The following is a 17,067-nucleotide window of genomic DNA, read 5'->3' as shown; positions in this document are numbered from 1 at the left end:
GGAAGCAAGTTTGAAAATTAAATTTTTGTTAAATTGGGTATTAACCTTTGCCGGATGCCGCTTTTGACTACACACTCCCGACGATGCGGGTTTGTCTGAACCCATACATTTGAAAGAGGGTTTTTACCGTTTATTTCTCTAACGACGATGCGGGTTTGTCTGAACCCATACATTTGAAAGAGTGTTTTTACCGTTTATTTATCTAACGACGGGGTGGGTTCAGGGAAACCCACAGCGCTACTTCAGTGGTTGCATCGAGTTTCTCCCTTCACCGACCTCTTGCAGGGGAGGGAGAGGGGGAGGGAGAGGGGGAGGGAGAGACTGAGAGACTAAGAAAGAGAGAGAAAGAGAGAGACTAAGAAAGAGAGAGAGAGAGAGACTAAGAAAGAGAGAGACTAAGAAAGAGAGATAGAGACTAAGAAAGAGAGAGAGAGAGAGACTAAGAAAGAGAGAGAGAGAGTCTAAGAAAGAGAGTGAGAGACTAAGAAAGAGAGAGAGAGAGACTAAGAAAGAGAGAGAGAGAGACTAAGAAAGAGAGAGAGAAAGAGAGAGACTAAGAAAAAGAGAGAGACTAAGAAAGAGAGAGAGACTAAGAAAGAGAGAGAGGCTAAGAAAGAGAGAGAGAGACTAAGAAAGAGAGAGAGACTAAGAAAGAGAGAGAGAGAGACTAAGAAAGAGAGAGAGATACTAAGAAAGAGAGAGAGAGACTAAGAAAGATAGAGAGAGAGACAAATAAAGAGAGAGAGAGAGAGACAAATAAAGAGAGAGAGAGACTAAGAAAGAGAGAGAGAGAGACTAAGAAAGAGAGAGAGACTAAGAAAGAGAGAGAGAGAGAGACTAAGAAAGAGAGAGAGAGACTAAGAAAGAGAGAGAGAGACTAAGAAAGAGAGAGAGAGAGACTAAGAAAGAGAGAGAGGGAGACTAAGAAAGAGAGAGAGACTAAGAAAGAGAGAGAGAGAGAGAGAGAGAGAGAGAGAGAGAGAGAGAGAGAGAGAGAGAGAGAGAGAGAGACTAAGAGAGAGAGAGAGAGAGAGAGACTAAGAAAGAGAGAGAGAGAGAGACTAAGAAAGAGAGAGAGAGAGAGACTAAAAAAGAGAGAGAGAGACTAAGAAAGAGAGAGAGAGACTAAGAGAGAGAAAGAGAGACTAAGAAAGAGAGAGAGACTAAGAGAGAGAGAGAGAGAGAGAGACTAAGAAAGAGAGAGATAGACTAAGAAAGAGAGAGAGAGAGACTAAGAAAGAGAGAGAGAGAGACTAAGAAAGAGAGAGAGAGAGACTAAAAAAGAGATAGAGAGACTAAGAAAGAGAGAGAGAGAGAGACTAAGAGAGAGAAAGAGAGACTAAGAAAGAGAGACTAAGAGAGAGAGAGAGAGACTAAGAAAGAGAGAGAGAGACTAAGAGAGAGAGAGAGACTAAGAAAGAGAGAGAGATACTAAGAAAGAGAGAGAGAGAGACTAAGAAAGAAAGAGAGAGAGACTAAGAAAGAGAGAGAGACTAAGAAAGAGAGAGAGAGATACTAAGAAAGAGAGAGAGAGAGAGACTAAGAAAGAGAGAGAGAGAGAGACTAAGAGAGAGAGAGAGAGAGAGAGACTAAGAAAGAGAGAGAGAGACTAAGAAAGAGAGAGAGAGAGACTAAGAAAGAGCTAGAGAGAGAGAGAGACTCAGAAAGAGAGAGAGACTAAGAAAGAGAGAGAGAGAGACTAAAAAAGAGAGAGAGAGACTAAGAAAGAGAGAGAGAGAGACTAAAAGAGAGATAGAGAGAGACTAAGAAAGAGAGAGAGAGAGACTAAGAGAGAGAGAGAGACTAAGAAAGAGAGAGAGAGACTAAAAAAGAGAGAGAGAGACTAAGAAAGAGAGAGAGACTAAGAAAGAGAGAGAGCGAGAGACTAAGAAAGAGAGAGAGAGAGAGACTAAGAGAGAGAGAGACTAAGAAAGAGAGAGAGAGACACTAAGAAAGAGAGACTAAGAAAGAGAGAGAGAGAGACTAAGAAAGAGAGAGAGAGAGAGACTAAAAAAGAGAGAGAGACTAAGAAAGAGAGAGAGATAGACTAAGAAAGAGAGAGAGAGAGAGAGAGACTAAGAGAGAGAGAGAGAGAGACTAAGAAAGAGAGAGAGAGACTAAGAGAGAGAGAGAGAGACTAAGAAAGAGAGAGAGAGAGACTAAAAAAGAGAGAGAGACTAAGAAAAAGAGAGAGAGACTAAGAAAGAGAGAGAGCGAGAGACTAAGAAAGAGAGAGAGAGAGACTAAGAGAGAGAGACTAAGATAGAGAGAGAGAGAGACTAAGAAAGAGAGAGAGAGACTAAGAAAGAGAGACAGAGAGAGAGACTAAGAGAGAGAGAGAGACTAAGAGAGAGAGAGAGAGACTAAGAAAGAGAGAGAGAGACTAAAAAAAAAGAGAGAGAGAGAGACTAAGAAAGAGAGAGAGAGACTAAGAAAGAGAGAGAGCGAGAGACTAAGAAAAAGAGAGAGAGAGACTAAGAGAGAGAGAGACTAAGAAAGAGAGAGAGAGAGACTAAGAAAGAGAGAGAGAGAGACTAAGAAAGAGAGACAGAGAGAGAGACTAAGAGAGAGAGACAGAGAGAGAGACTAAGAGAGAGAGACAGAGAGAGAGAGACAGACAGAGAGAGAGACAGAGAGAGAGAGACAGAGACAGACAGTCAGATAGACAGACAGTCAGATAGACAGATAGACAGACAGACAGACAGAGCAACTGAACAGACATACAGACAGAGAGATACGGACAGACAAACAGAGAGACAGACAGTCTCTTGGAGACAAACAGGCAGACAGACACTGTTCCGCCGCTTTGGTAATTATGGGTGTAGCAGAACCCGCGCCGTCGGCAGAGGGATAGTTACAATCACTACTACTCTTTAAAAGTATGGGTATGTGTGAACCCGCGCCATCGGTAGTGTTTATGTAAATTATCATAATCAATTAATTCTGATGTTTTGTCATGTACACACTAAAAATTTGCAGACAGAGAGCAAATTAGGTGTGTGAGAGATACTTAAAATTTCAAAACGATACCTTTAATGGTTCCAGAGTTACAATGATTTTAGTGTGTCTCTGGGTACAGGTGAACCCAGGAAGCACGGCAAAGGTTAAACTAAGCAAACAACAAGCAGAATTCGAATGCCTTTCCACTTGGCATTTTTATAAAACTGAACGAGTCAAGAGGAACGACTGAAAAAGTGTAAAGGTAACCGTCTTTGAACTTAATGTCTGCTATGATAGCGAGCTCTAGGTTGAGTTAACACATTAGACTGCAACGGGGTGTGTCTCCGGAAAAGCTTCTCTTGCACATGATTCCATACAAATAGATCTACAGTGTAATGATCAGAGAAGCCATCTTTTTGAACTGGCTCAGAGATGACAGCCAGAATATCTCCGTGTGTCCTTCATTCTTGGTGAAAAAAACAATTGTCCTTTCCAAGTTGGTGCAAGCAGTCCACCAGGTATTCTCCATTGTCAACGTCTACCACTAGACCGGGATATGCCATCTTGTCGTAAGCGACAAACACCCAACGCCCAAGATAATCTTCCGGCCGAATTCCTTCTACACTCTTCATAAAAAAGTTAAGGATAACTTTTTTACAAGCACGCCACACAAAACAGACAAGACCGAATTCTTTCATTTAATTTTTTTAATATAATTGAACAACCAAGGAGTAATGACAAACAAAGCAAAGATCGAACGCGGCAGCGACAATTTAGCTAGAGTGAGTCAAACGTGACAACCCTCGAAAATCGAATTCACAACAATGTGAATCAGTGTCAATAACGCGTGTGCCCTCCGTTGTGTGCCAGACATTCAACACATCGTTGGCGCATGGAGTGGACCAGGTTGCATATGAATGCTCTGGGAACTCCATTCCACTCCTGCTGGAGCCATTGCAGCAGTTGACCCAGATTGGCAGGAGGAGGGTGATGTTGCTGTACCCGACAACAAAGCTCGTCCCACATGTGCTCTATGGGGTTCAGGTCCGAGCTGTTGGCTGGCCACATCATCCTGTTGACCCTGGCCTGCCGGATGAAGGTGTTTACAGCTGCAGAGCGATGGGGAGGTGCGTTGTCATCCTGAAGAATCGCACGAGGGCCGATCGCTTGGAGGGCTGGAATGACCAGGGGTTGCAGGATCTCATTCTGTTAGCGGACACTGGTCAAGTTGCCCACTACATGGTACAGAGGTGTCCTTTGACGTGTGCTGATCCCTTCCCAGACCATCACAGAGCCTCCGCCAAAACGCTGTCGTTCCAGAACAGCGCCTTCTGCGAAGCGCTCTTCGCGACGCCTCCACACTCGGATGCGACCATCAGCAGGTTCCAAGCAAAAGCGGGACTCATCTGTAAACAACACCTGAGCCCACTGCTGACGTTGCCACCTCACATGTTGAGTGCACCAGGCTCGGCGAGCTGCTCGGTGATTAGCAGTCAGGGTTGTTCCTCGGACTGGACGCCTTGCACGCAAGCCAAAGTTGTGTAAGCGGTTTCGGATCGTCTGACCACCAACAACAGTGTTGCCGTGGTAGCTTGTAGGCGTTGCCTAATGTTGTTTGCCGTAGCCATTCTTTGTTGCATGGCCTGCCTCTGAATGAAGCGATCCTCTCTTTGTGTGGTGACTCTGGGCCGACGAGAACGTTGTCGCTCCTGCACTCTTCCAGCTTCGTGGAATCTCTGTTTTAGTCTGATGATGACAGAGGGAGCCACTGCAAGCCTCTGGGCCACTTGCCTGGCAGCAACAGTGTCTTGTAGCCATCCTATTGCCCTTGCTCTATCCAAATCGCTGTTTTCTTCGTGGGGGCATATTGCTACTGTGCATAATTGTGTCAGCGTGTCAACCTTTAAACACAAGCTGGTGAGCGATGTTCATAGCCAGGACCCTGTTGTAGCACGTGCATCACAACCTTTTGCCCTAGCATGCGTTCCGCAAACTTCATGGGGCTATAAAAAAACCACCCTTTTTCTTCCAAAATGCAGAAACTTTTGAGAAGTCACACAAAGGGAACTATCTCTGCCTGCCAAACAAAATTCTAGGTCAAGACTCATTGTTCATTTGTTAATTCAAACATTAATCTTTTGATTATTATGTCGATGTTTAATTTTTTGGCATTTTTTTATAATTAGATCCGTTTTTTCAACCGATCCTTAACTTTTTTTGAAGAGTGTATGTATCACTAGATCTACATGCTTACATTGTCAGGTGTATAGCTAGCCCATTTCATCGCCTATACATAAATAACTGAATTACATCGAACAAGACACACGAATATGTCCGTTGTGTCACAATTGTGTCCGTCGTGTCACGACTGAGATCGTGACACGATGGACCGTGACACGATGGACAAATTTCAACAAAAATAATAATGAATGCTCCCTGTTCCAAATTTGATTGCAATTTCAAATCTAGATAGTTAAGTGTCCCAAAGTCCCACGTATTGAATGTGATTTGAGCACATTTCAAGTTTTAATCACTATCACACACCCCGTGACACGATGGACATAAAATATTTTTAATACTCACTTTGACAACTTCAGGACACCAATAAAATAAGACGTAAAGGCCACGCGGCGATAGGTTTTTCCTGAAAGGAGGCGACAAAAGGGACGCGATCTTGGTTACATTTAAAATTACGAAAAAAGGGACCAGTCATTGTTTTTCAGTCGCGTTCAGTAAACGTGACACGACGGACATAAAAAGTGAAGACAGCATTTTTTACTCTTTTTTTTTCGTTTCATAAATAAAGTATAAAAGGACATTAAAAAAGCTGCTCACATATGGGTTAGTGTTCTAAAAAACAATTGTTTAAATATTTTTCTTTCATGTACGATTTTTTTCTGACGATCTACAGACATTTGAAATTTTGCCTTCTAACCAAAAGACACCCATTTTTTGACACCCTCGCTTACTATTTGGCCTTAAAAGGTATAAGGTAAACACACAAATAACGCAAAACTCTGGACCAGTTTGCTAAGGACATTTTGAAGAAGACATTAACCCGAATTTCAGTACAATTGGAGCACTGTGTGAAGCTCTGAATTTTTTTGAAGTTCAAAGACACGTTTTTGCCTCAAAATTGAAAAACCGTCACATATGGTCTTTTAATTCCTTCTGTCGTTTCAATGCAACAGGTACTCAAGCCTTTGAGTGTTGCACACTGTATCAAGTTCTGATGTATTAGCGATCGAGAAGTTTACGAGGTAGTTGCAGAATTGATGTTTGTACCTTTCTGGTCAGTAATATCAGGAGATAAAAAAAAAATTACATGTATGCAACATAAGAGGCTAAAAGGCAAAGAAAATTGACACCTCATCTGTCTCGGTTGCTAGACTTCATCGTTCATAGCATAATAGCAATACCATTTGTTGTGTAGAATCAATGTTGTTTTTTTCTGAAATAAAATATTCATGAAGAGGGTTCGATTCTGATCGAGTGAATATATGTGTCGAAAGCTGAATAAAGCAATGCGTTTGTCTTTGACTGGTGAAGTAGAGCTGAAGCTTTTTGTGCTGGATGTAAGTTTAGCTGGTTTTATCACACTCACACTCACACACACACACACACACACACACACACACACACACACACACACACACACACACACACACACACACACACACACACACACACACACACACACACACAACCCTGATGTTTGTCAAAAATGTTGCATGTTCCTGCTTCACAAATGCCTGCACAAAAGCACACGGATGTACACGTACCTCCCTACATACCCGTGCAAACAATCTACCACGGCAACACCACAGCCCCACACATAAATTTTATCCAAAAGTTGTCTGAATATCAATACTGGCAATCTTGGTATTGAACGGGGAACTCTATTTTCATGGCGTATGTTGTCTAGGTCTCATTTTATGCATGCTAAACCACCCTTACAAAATAAAAAGCCACACATCGTGTAAGCTAATCGACTAAACAAAAACCAGACAAGCGAACAGATTTAGGTAAATAATTATGCCATGCAAGGAACATTTCTATTGAATTCGGTCGATGCTTAGATCTAGAAAAAACACCAGCTCACTTTATGGGGATTTGAATAGTGCTGTTTCACGAGTTCCAGATCTAGACTGACAAGGTAGTAGAACATTTATTTTTAGCTTGCAAAATCGAACTTGCCCTGCAGTCACCTTAAGTCGAACCGCTTTCCCTGCCACCGGGGGTAGCAGTTTGGCGGGGGGAGGGCCATAGAGTCGGCACACTGGGAGTGGAACTTGACGAAATGTCACCGCCTAGGGCCTAGTACGATAGCTTCTCTCCGCTTCAAACTTACATACGGATTACGATTCCTATCCCCAGTTTCTCATGTTGGTAACCACTGGCTATTTGTCAGATGTGTCGTTCTCCCACATTTGAACGATGCTGTGGTGCGAGCCGGTCAAAATGCCCTTTAGCTGTCAAACCACGTTCTCTTTTTCCGCACAAACTGTTTTGCGTTCCGGACCGGAACACATTAAGGAGATGATCATTGACTATTTCTGATTGGACAATGATGCCAACGCCCACATGACCCTTGCTACAATGTCAAGGTCGGAAAGTCGTGAATCGCCTGATATTTTGTCCAGACTGGGTCAATGAATATGATGACGTCACTCGAGGCTCTGCCGAGAGTGACGTCATTATGCTCTTTCACCCCGTCGAGACAAAATATCACGCGATACCATGGATGGACAGAGCTGTAACGTATTTATGGCATGACCAAAGTAAAGAGAATTTGTCATGGGATGTGGAAACAAAGCATGGGAAATTCACCATGGGCAATCAACAGTTGCAGAACTATATTTTGTTTCAGTCTTGGCAAGGCCAGTTTTGTCCATTTCCGGAAAAGTCATCATGAATTCATTCACCCTGCCGAGACGAAATACCAATTCCATGGATGAAAACGTATAAGCTTATATCCCGTGACGCATCAAAGCTAAATGTTGTTTTGAAATGTCCTCACAACGTACAGATAATTTACAATGACATAATCGCAATCACAAGACAGGAAAAACGCATACTTTGTTTGTCGTCTGCTACAGATCTAGTCTTGTTGGTTGAAGGAGTGAATAAAGCTTCAATCGTACCTTCATCAACAGGAATAAATGCTCAATCCGCTGTCATTTCGCAACTGAACATTGGTTTTTTTCTTAAATTTTTTGGTTATAATTGAAACCGCAACCCAAACGAGTGTTTCAGCTGTTTCAAGACACCGCAGTCTAAAAATGTCACCGGGAGCAAAAAAAATGGTCGTGCATACTGTCAAAAGAGGACGTCATGACAAAGTTACACGCAAAACGAAAGAGACTTTGACGTCATTTACTTTTGTTCGGACTTTTCCGTCTGTTCATAGCTTGTCACCCAAAACGTCTTTGTTCTCTGTTCGCATTGCAGCTGTGAAATGATCAGTCTTGTGTCTCAGTCGTGTAGGTACAGAGTTTGCTTCTGCAATCGTTGTGTTCGTGTTGATAATGGGTTCGTGAGACAAATCAGCGAATCTATCGTGTGGAAGAGATGTCTGTACAAAATACCGACAACAGGAGGCATTGATGCGTTTGCAGTTTTTTGAAGACTGAAATAAAGTGCATGTGGTTAATTTCATCCGTTTAATCCTTGTCAAAACGAGCCATAAGGCTTTAGAATTTAAACAAATTCACGCATTCTTGGCCATCTCATCACAGATGAGGTCGCAGTTTGTAGGTTGAATCTATGAATCGGTCAGAGATAGATCTGCATTTCTGGTACGACCTTCCAGATTATCAACAGCGGGTTCATGGTCGGAATCAAGAGGTCAAATTTGCGTGGCTCCCAATCATTTCATAAAAGATTTCCCTTTTCTTGTTTCTGCGGCTGCGCAAGTTATTTTGCCTAGGTCATGGCCGAACTTTAGGCCTACGGAGAAATATCGCTGGATATTTTCTCACTAGATTAACAGAGACAAAGAAGGGAAGTCATGCTGTATGCGAAATTATCAACTTCTTTTTTTTAAATTTCGAGGGCTAGTTATTAGTTATTTCCAACAAGCTTCTTAATGAATTAATGAAAATAGCCTTTAGCTTTTATTTTCTTCGATTTGTTGAAGGTGGTCCATATTAGGGGACTCGCACATACTTTGAGATTTTGCTATTATTTTTTGTGTTTGCAGTAGAAACTCGGGGTCAACACTGCTAAAGTTTAACAAATACGGTTTTAGCTGTCATATATAGCAATGTTTGTGTGATAAAAGCTTTGGCTGTGGACAGAAACGAGTCCGTTTTAGGCGGCACATTTAGAGTGAACGCTGCCAAAAGTGAAAACAAGTCGCGTAAGGCGAAAATACAATATTTAGTCAAGTAGCTGTCGAACTCACAGAATGAAACTGAACGCAATGCCATTTTTCAGCAAGACCGTATACTCGTAGCATCGTCAGTCCACCGCTCATGGCAAAGGCAGTGAAATTGACAAGAAGAGCGGGGTAGTAGTTGCGCTAAGAAGGATATAGCACGCGTTTCTGTACCTCTCTTTGTTTTAACTTTCTGAGCGTGTTTTTAATCCAAACATATCATATCTATATGTTTTTGGAATCAGGAACCGACAAGGAATAAGATGAAAGTGTTTTTAAATTGATTTCGACAATTTAATTTTGATAATAATTTTTATATATTTAATTTTCAGAGCTTGTTTTTAATCCGAATATAACATATTTATATGTTTTTGGAATCAGAAAATGATGGAGAATAAGATGAAAGTACATTCGGAGCGTTTTATAAATTTTTATTTTTTTTTACAATTTTCAGATTTTTAATGACCAAAGTCATTAATTAATTTTTAAGCCACCAAGCTGAAATGCAATACCGAAGTCCGGGCTTCGTCGAAGATTACTTGACCAACATTTCAACAAATGTGGTTGAAAAATGAGGGCGTGACAGTGCTGCCTCAACTTTCACGAAAAGCCGGATATGACGTCATCAAAGACATTTATCAAAAAAATGAAAAAAAACGTTCGGGGATTTCATACCCAGGAACTCTCATGTCAAATTTCATAAAGATCGGTCCAGTAGTTTAGTCTGAATCGCTCTACACACACACACACACACGCACAGACACACATACACCACGACCCTCGTTTCGATTCCCCCTCGATGTTAAAATATTTAGTCAAAACTTGACTAAATATAAAAAGAGAAAAAGCCTAACGGTTTTAAGATTTTTGTTTCTGCAACTGTTTTGATCGATGTGTGCGCGTTTGATCAATACAAAGAATACAAGAATCGTTAAAACGCGCAGCTCTTATATACTTGCGCATTTGGACGATCCGTCTCACAAATCACCATACTACGCACACACACGTCTGCTGGCAATGACCGGAAGTTATGACCGGAAGTAGGCCTAGCTATAAGTATCTAAACAACAATCTGTAAGACATTTTAAAAAAGAAGAAAAAATGGGATTATATTGTACCAAACACTTAGACTACCTCAAAGATATCACATCACAGGTATATATGCGTCGAGGTTGCACCTGATCATCCATTTCACATGTATTAGCTCATTGAGTGTTTAATTGTCCTTTAATAGCAAATGATTTAAAAGTTCAGCTGTTTTCATGAGATGTCAGAGGGATGGACAGAGATGAGGAAGGAGGGATTGGGGGGAGACTGAGAGACTAAGAGAGAGACTGAAAGAGAGAGAGAAAGTGTGTGTGAGAGAGAGAAGAGAGAGACAGAGAGGAGTGAGACAGAGAAGAGAGAGAGAGAGAGATACTGAGACTAAGAAAGAGAGAGAACTTTGAACTTTTGAACTTTATTACAGGAAAGATAGCATTAGGTCTGTAGGACCTTTCTTACAGAGAGAGAGAGAGAGAGAGAGAGAGAGAGAGAGAGAGAGAGAGAGAGAGATCCTGAGAGACTGAGCGACTAAGAGAGAGAGAGAGAGAGAGAGAGAGAGAGAGAGAGAGAGAGGCAGAGAGAGAGAGAGAGACAAAGAGAGAGAGAGAGACAGAGAGAGAGAAGAGAGAGCGATAGAGAGAGAGAGAAGAGAGAGAGAGACTAAGAGAGAGAGACGGAGAGAGAGAGAGAGAGCGAGAGAGAGAGATAGAGAGAGAGAGACAAAGAGAGAGAGAGAAAGAAACATTGAAACATAGAACTTTATTACAGGAAAGATAGCATTAGGTCCGTAGGACCTTTCTTCCAGCTAATCCTGATCTAAGCAAAATGGTTATAATCGAAATGGGAATGCATAGGAACAAACTTTTTATGATGAAACGCAGACAAACGCAATAATAGTATAATAAGAATAAGATCATAAGAGAGAGAGAGAGAGAGAGAGAGAGAGAGAGAGAGAGAGAGAGAGAGAGAGAGAGAGAGAGAGAGAGAGAGAGAGAGAGAGAGAGAGAGAGAGAGACTGTTTGAAAGATTGAGAGGCCTGACAACAAACAAATCAAACAAGAAGGGCAAAGCCCATACGACTCACATGCTTTACACATTTTTCATACCAAAATACATGTGACCTTGACCCAAGGTCAAGGTGATCCAAGGTCATGCAACACAAAGCTGGTAATACAAGACATAGGAAGTACAATGGTGCTTATTGGCTCTTTCTACCATGAGATATGGTCACTTTTAGTGGTTCACTACCTTATTTTGGTCACATTTCATAAGGGTCAAAGTGACCTTGACCTTGATCATATGTGACCAAATGTGTCTCATGATGAAAGCATAACATGTGCCCCACATAATTTTTTAAGTTTGAAACAGTTATCTTCCATAGTTCAGGGTCAAGGTCACTTCAAAATATGTATACAATCCAACTTTGAAGAGCTCCTGTGACCTTGACCTTGAAGCAAGGTAAACCAAACTGGTATCAAAAGATGGGGCTTACTTTGCCCTATATATCATATATAGGTGAGGTATTGAATCTCAAAAACTTCAGAGAAAATGGGAAAAATAGGAAAAATAGCTGTTTTTTAGACAACATTTATGGCCCCTGCGACCTTGACCTTGATACAAGGTCAAGATGCTATGTATGTTTTTTGAGGCTTTGTCATCATACACCATCTTGCCAAATTTGGTATTGATAGACTGAATAGTGTCCAAGAAATATCCAACGTTAAAGTTTTCCGGACGTCCGGATGGACGGACGGACGGACGACTCGGGTGAGTACATAGACTCACTTTTGCTTCGCATGTGAGTCAAAAACGTTGTTGGGGTATATTTCGGAACATTCCTGTATTTGAAACTTTTTACTTCCGGCTTGCGATGTGTGTGTGTGGTAGGGACTTACTTTGTGACAGATCGTCCAAATGCGCAAGTATAAGAGCTGCGCGTTTTAACGATTCTTGTATTCTTTGTAGCCTATTCTTTGCATCGATCAAATGCGCACACATCGATCGATGTGTGCGCGTTTGATTGATCCACCAAACGTGCAGCGCGATCGCGCGATCGCGCAGATCGATCAAACGCGCCTAACAAATACATAATATGTGTACAGGTAGCGTTTCAATGATTGAAAGAAATTAGGTAAATTTCTTCTTGTGTTGGGGGTAATGTTAGGAAACGCTACCGTTGCTGAGCTTTGGTTCAGTTTTGTGTGTTGCATGTATGTGACAAACCCTGGCTCTCACTGTAATATAGTCTAGGGGGTTATACTACTGGCAGACTGTGATCGCCGTTATTTTAGGTTCTAGTTGATCTGTTATGAGTCGGGTTAAACTTATATGTGTGTTTAGGTGTACGTGTAAAGGAAAGAGAGAATGATAGTAGAAAGGAGCTCTTTGAGGAGTGGTCAACAAAGACTGATGAAAGTTAAACGTATCAATTTAATGATGCCAAAACAGATGGTTTGGATATGATGTGACTTAGTATTATTCTTTGCTTATCTTTCTCAACCAAGTAGGCATGGGTCCGTACAAGAGTGTCTGTGCAATGCGCGAGCTTGGATGGTTTCAGCGTTCAAGTAAGGTGGAGCTAGTATAATCTCACAGTCTGAGGTAGGTACTGCTCGGCGATGAATGCGCGTTTGAGTCTTTCCCTCCTCGAAGTCCGCAGGGATCTCCCTCTCACACGATGTAAGTGCGCTGTGACTTCTGAACTGCTTAGCTCCGGGGTGGAGATGATCGGCACTCTGGAATGATTCGTGCATCCATGCGTTCTGGCGTCGGCGAGGAAGAGATGCTAAACTGTCACGATGAAGGACTCCAGTTAGTTTCCGGAGTATGTTTAGGTGATGATGGGAGGAGGGGTTGGAGTTAGGGAGGAGCCTCGAGGATGGGCTTGACTCCGGAAGAAAGGTTGAACTTGTTCTTTAACGTCGAACGTCAGTTGAACGTTAGTTGAACTGGTTATTGAACCTGGACCAAAGAGAAACATATGTTAATATCAGCGGTCCTAACTTTCCCAAACAATAAACATACACACACAATTTCACACATTCATCAGCCTTCAGTTGACCAACGGATGATGATGATGAAGATGGCTGCCCAGATTTACACCGGTCAAACCCTGCATTGAAATTACAAATTCTATTAGAATGTGACGACGGATTCGTGCCGCTCGAAGACCTCCGGGTACATCGTTGTGTGATGCATCTGTTGCTATAGATGCTAACAGGTAAACTTACCTCAAACAGGTTCGTGAGTTCACGGCCCCCCACAAGAAAAGAGCCTGCCCTTTTGTTCTCAAATGTTCCAAAAGACAGTTGGTACTTCTTCTTTCTTTGGATGAGCACTGACTTGTGAAGGTCCACTCACAATCTAGTTTCATTCATTCAGTCAAAACAAAACACCACAGTACAATTTACTATTCTTTTATTTGACCAAAGTCACAAGAAATCTTCTTGTGTTTTAACCAACACACATACACAAGCATCGCTTTTCTTTGGCGATAGTACAATATTCACAATACTTGTATCGATGCGAGCAAAATCAAATGTGGAAAGTGTTACGCCTTCTTGTCATGACGTCATATTTTATGACGAGACGGCAGCTGTAGTCTCGGTCCTCCAGCTGATCCAGTCTCGGCAAAGTAGTCTCGTGTACTGTGCTGTATAATGTCCAAAAGCGTCACAATGTAGTTGACTTATTTGTACTTTGTGGGAAAGTACTGATATTATATTTTGTAAACACAATATTTATGCTTGGACGAGAATGCAGGTGAACTTTCTAGTCCTGTCAAAACAAGTTGTTTACCACGCTGTTTTTAGTGTGAGGTCATGGCGTTCGCTCGGATTAAGTGCGTCGGCACCTTTGATGTACGTCACTATTCTAGTCCATGGGCGGTTCGTATATAATGTAGTTGTATCGTGTTCGGTCTGGAATATTCTCGAGATTGAGTATTTACTATATACTAGTAATACCCGTGCTCCGCACGGGATTTTTTCTTCTTCATTAATTACAGAGTTAATTATGAATAAGCAACAACAAAAACGTGTTCAATGTGCAATGGCACGCGCGTACAGAACAAAATGCCATACATTTATTGGGAGAGATAAAAACAAAAGGGCACAGAGGTGGATTGGCCATGACTTGTGCAGTGACAACAGTAACATATTAAATTTAGAAGTAATTGCGACAAATTTACCCAAAAAAAGCGCTAGCACACACAGAACAAAATGTGATAAAACATCAAACCTAAGAAAAACAGCGTTCAATGTGCAATGAACTGCAAACCATTTACACAGCAGCAAACATGTGACGCTTTCTGAAATTTCGGTCAATGTAGCGATATTTTCTTTTTACCAGGCTCGGCGCTTGAATACACTTTCTTTCTTTTCTTGCGTAGCTGCTCACCATTAGTAATGCAAGAATCTACAGCTTGGTGAAGGCAGACGGTTACGAAGGAAAGGCTAAATGCGGCAAAACTAAAAAAAGTGGCTATATTAACCGAAATCTCAGAAAATATGACACATGGGAGTGAAACAAACACATAAACACAGCATTAAATGAGCAAATAGTGTGCACAGTAAAAAAAAAAGTTTTACACATATAACAATTTACATGGTTGCCCATATGGTCTTTGTTGATGTTCTTTGTCTCGTGACGTTATCAATATGTCCACAAAATTCAAAACAGGGATCAGATTTTACCCGCAACTACTGACTCGAGCAAATAGTGTGCACAGTACAAAAAAAGTTTTACACAGCAAATAGGAATGAAAATGTAACCCAGTGGTAAATATACTGTGGGTTCTGTGAACAATAACAAATCATGTAATTGGGAAAGAATAAAACAGCGTTAAATTGTGCCCTTTTTTGAGATTTCAGTCAATGTGGACAGTCTGAGAATTCAATCAATGTGACAAAATCATTTTGTCACGCTTCAACCAAGATGATGAATGCTAGTTAAAATGTGTAAAAGAATATATAACACCAATCATATAATTGGGAAAGAAATCTCGTCGCAGTACCCGACAGCTCGAGTCACCCACAATGAAACGTTTGCACGGTTGACTGGACTTAAACAGATTAGCGGCTACATTGACATAAGTGAGGGACATAAATGTGCAAAAATTGTGCCCAGAGAACAATAGTTGTACACATCACCATATATGTCTTAAGACGGGGAAAAAACAGCACTTAATGGAACAAAATTTGTACACTTCAGCAAACATGTGAGTGAAAAATAAAATGTTAACCCTTACACTGGTGCAATTCTGTAACACATGTTACATAGCCACTGGTGAATTAACAGAGAGAAAAATAACAAACAAGTCGCGTAAGGCGAAAATACAATATTTAGTCAAGTAGCTGTCGAACTCACAGAATGAAACTGAACGCAATGCAACGCAGCAAGACCGTAGCATCGTCAGTCCACCGCGCACGGCAAAGGCAGTGAAATTGACAAGAAGAGCGGGGTAGTACTTGCGCTGAGAAGGATAGCACGCTTTTCTGTACCTCTCTTCGTTTTAACTTTCTGAGCGTGTTTTTAATCCAAACATATCATATGTATATGTTTTTGGAATCAGGAACCGACAAGGAATAAGATGAAAGTGTTTTTAAATTGATTTCGAAAAAAAAAATTTGATAATATTTTTTATATATTTAATTTTCAGAGCTTGTTTTTAATCCGAATATAACATATTTATATGTTTTGGGAATCAGCAAATGATGGAGAATAAGATAAACGTAAATTGGGATCGTTTTATAAATTTTTATTTTTTTTTACAATTTTCAGATTTTTAATGACCAAAGTCATTAATTAATTTTTAAGCCATCAAGCTGAAATGCAATACCGAAGTCCGGGCTTCGTCGAAGATTACTTGACCAAAATTTCAACCAATTTGGTTGAAAAATGAGGGCGTGACAGTGCCGCCTCAACTTTCACGAAAAGCCGGATATGACGTCATCAAAGATATTTATCAAAAACATGAAAAAAACGTTCGGGGATTTCATACCCAGGAACTCCCATGTCAAATTTCATAAAGATCGGTCCAGTAGTTTAGTATGAATCGCTCTACACACACACACACACACACACAGACACACAGACACACACACACACACACACACACACGCACATACACCACGACCCTCGTTTCGATTCCCCCTCGATGTTAAAATATTTAGTCAAAACTTGACTAAATATAAAAACGGTCATATAGGTTTTCGCATCAATGGGAGGTAATCGGAACTGACCAAACAGACTGAGCCAATAGCGCGACATATGTCGTGACAACCAGGTGACAGTATACGTAAAGTAGCGCGACATATGTCGCGACAACCAGCCAATGTGAAATTGGTTCTGCGTTCTGCGAACAACAAAATGTTTACACATGCATTGTGCACAGAGAACAAAAGTTTTCAGATCACCATGCATATATGGCATTATGATGGTTAGGCCTGAAGAAATACATTTGCTTTTGTTTAATATTTCTCTAAAATGTGAAATTGGTTCTGCGTTCTGCGAACAACAAAATGTTTACACATGCATTGTGCACAGAGAACAGAAGTTTACAGATCACCATGCATATATGGCATTATGATGGTTAGCAGGGGCGGATCTGGGTTTTGAAAGGGGGGGGTGCAAAGTTCTTTTTTTGTTTGTTTGTATCTTATCAGCGAAGGCGCGAAGCGCCGAACCGATGGCGCGAAGCGCCG

General features: G+C 41.2%; 1 protein-coding gene across 1 annotated transcript in view; it reads left to right on the top strand.

The window, feature by feature from the left end:
- The window catches only part of LOC138950063 (uncharacterized), a 188,875-nt gene that overhangs the window by 124,462 nt on the left and 47,346 nt on the right, over positions 1-17,067 (top strand). The window lies entirely within an intron of this gene.

The sequence above is a fragment of the Littorina saxatilis genome, linkage group LG16 (genome assembly GCF_037325665.1).
Source record: "Littorina saxatilis isolate snail1 linkage group LG16, US_GU_Lsax_2.0, whole genome shotgun sequence".
Taxonomy (NCBI): domain Eukaryota; kingdom Metazoa; phylum Mollusca; class Gastropoda; order Littorinimorpha; family Littorinidae; genus Littorina; species Littorina saxatilis.
Note: the sequence above shows the minus strand (reverse complement) of the source record. Positions and strands in the feature narration are given on the sequence as shown.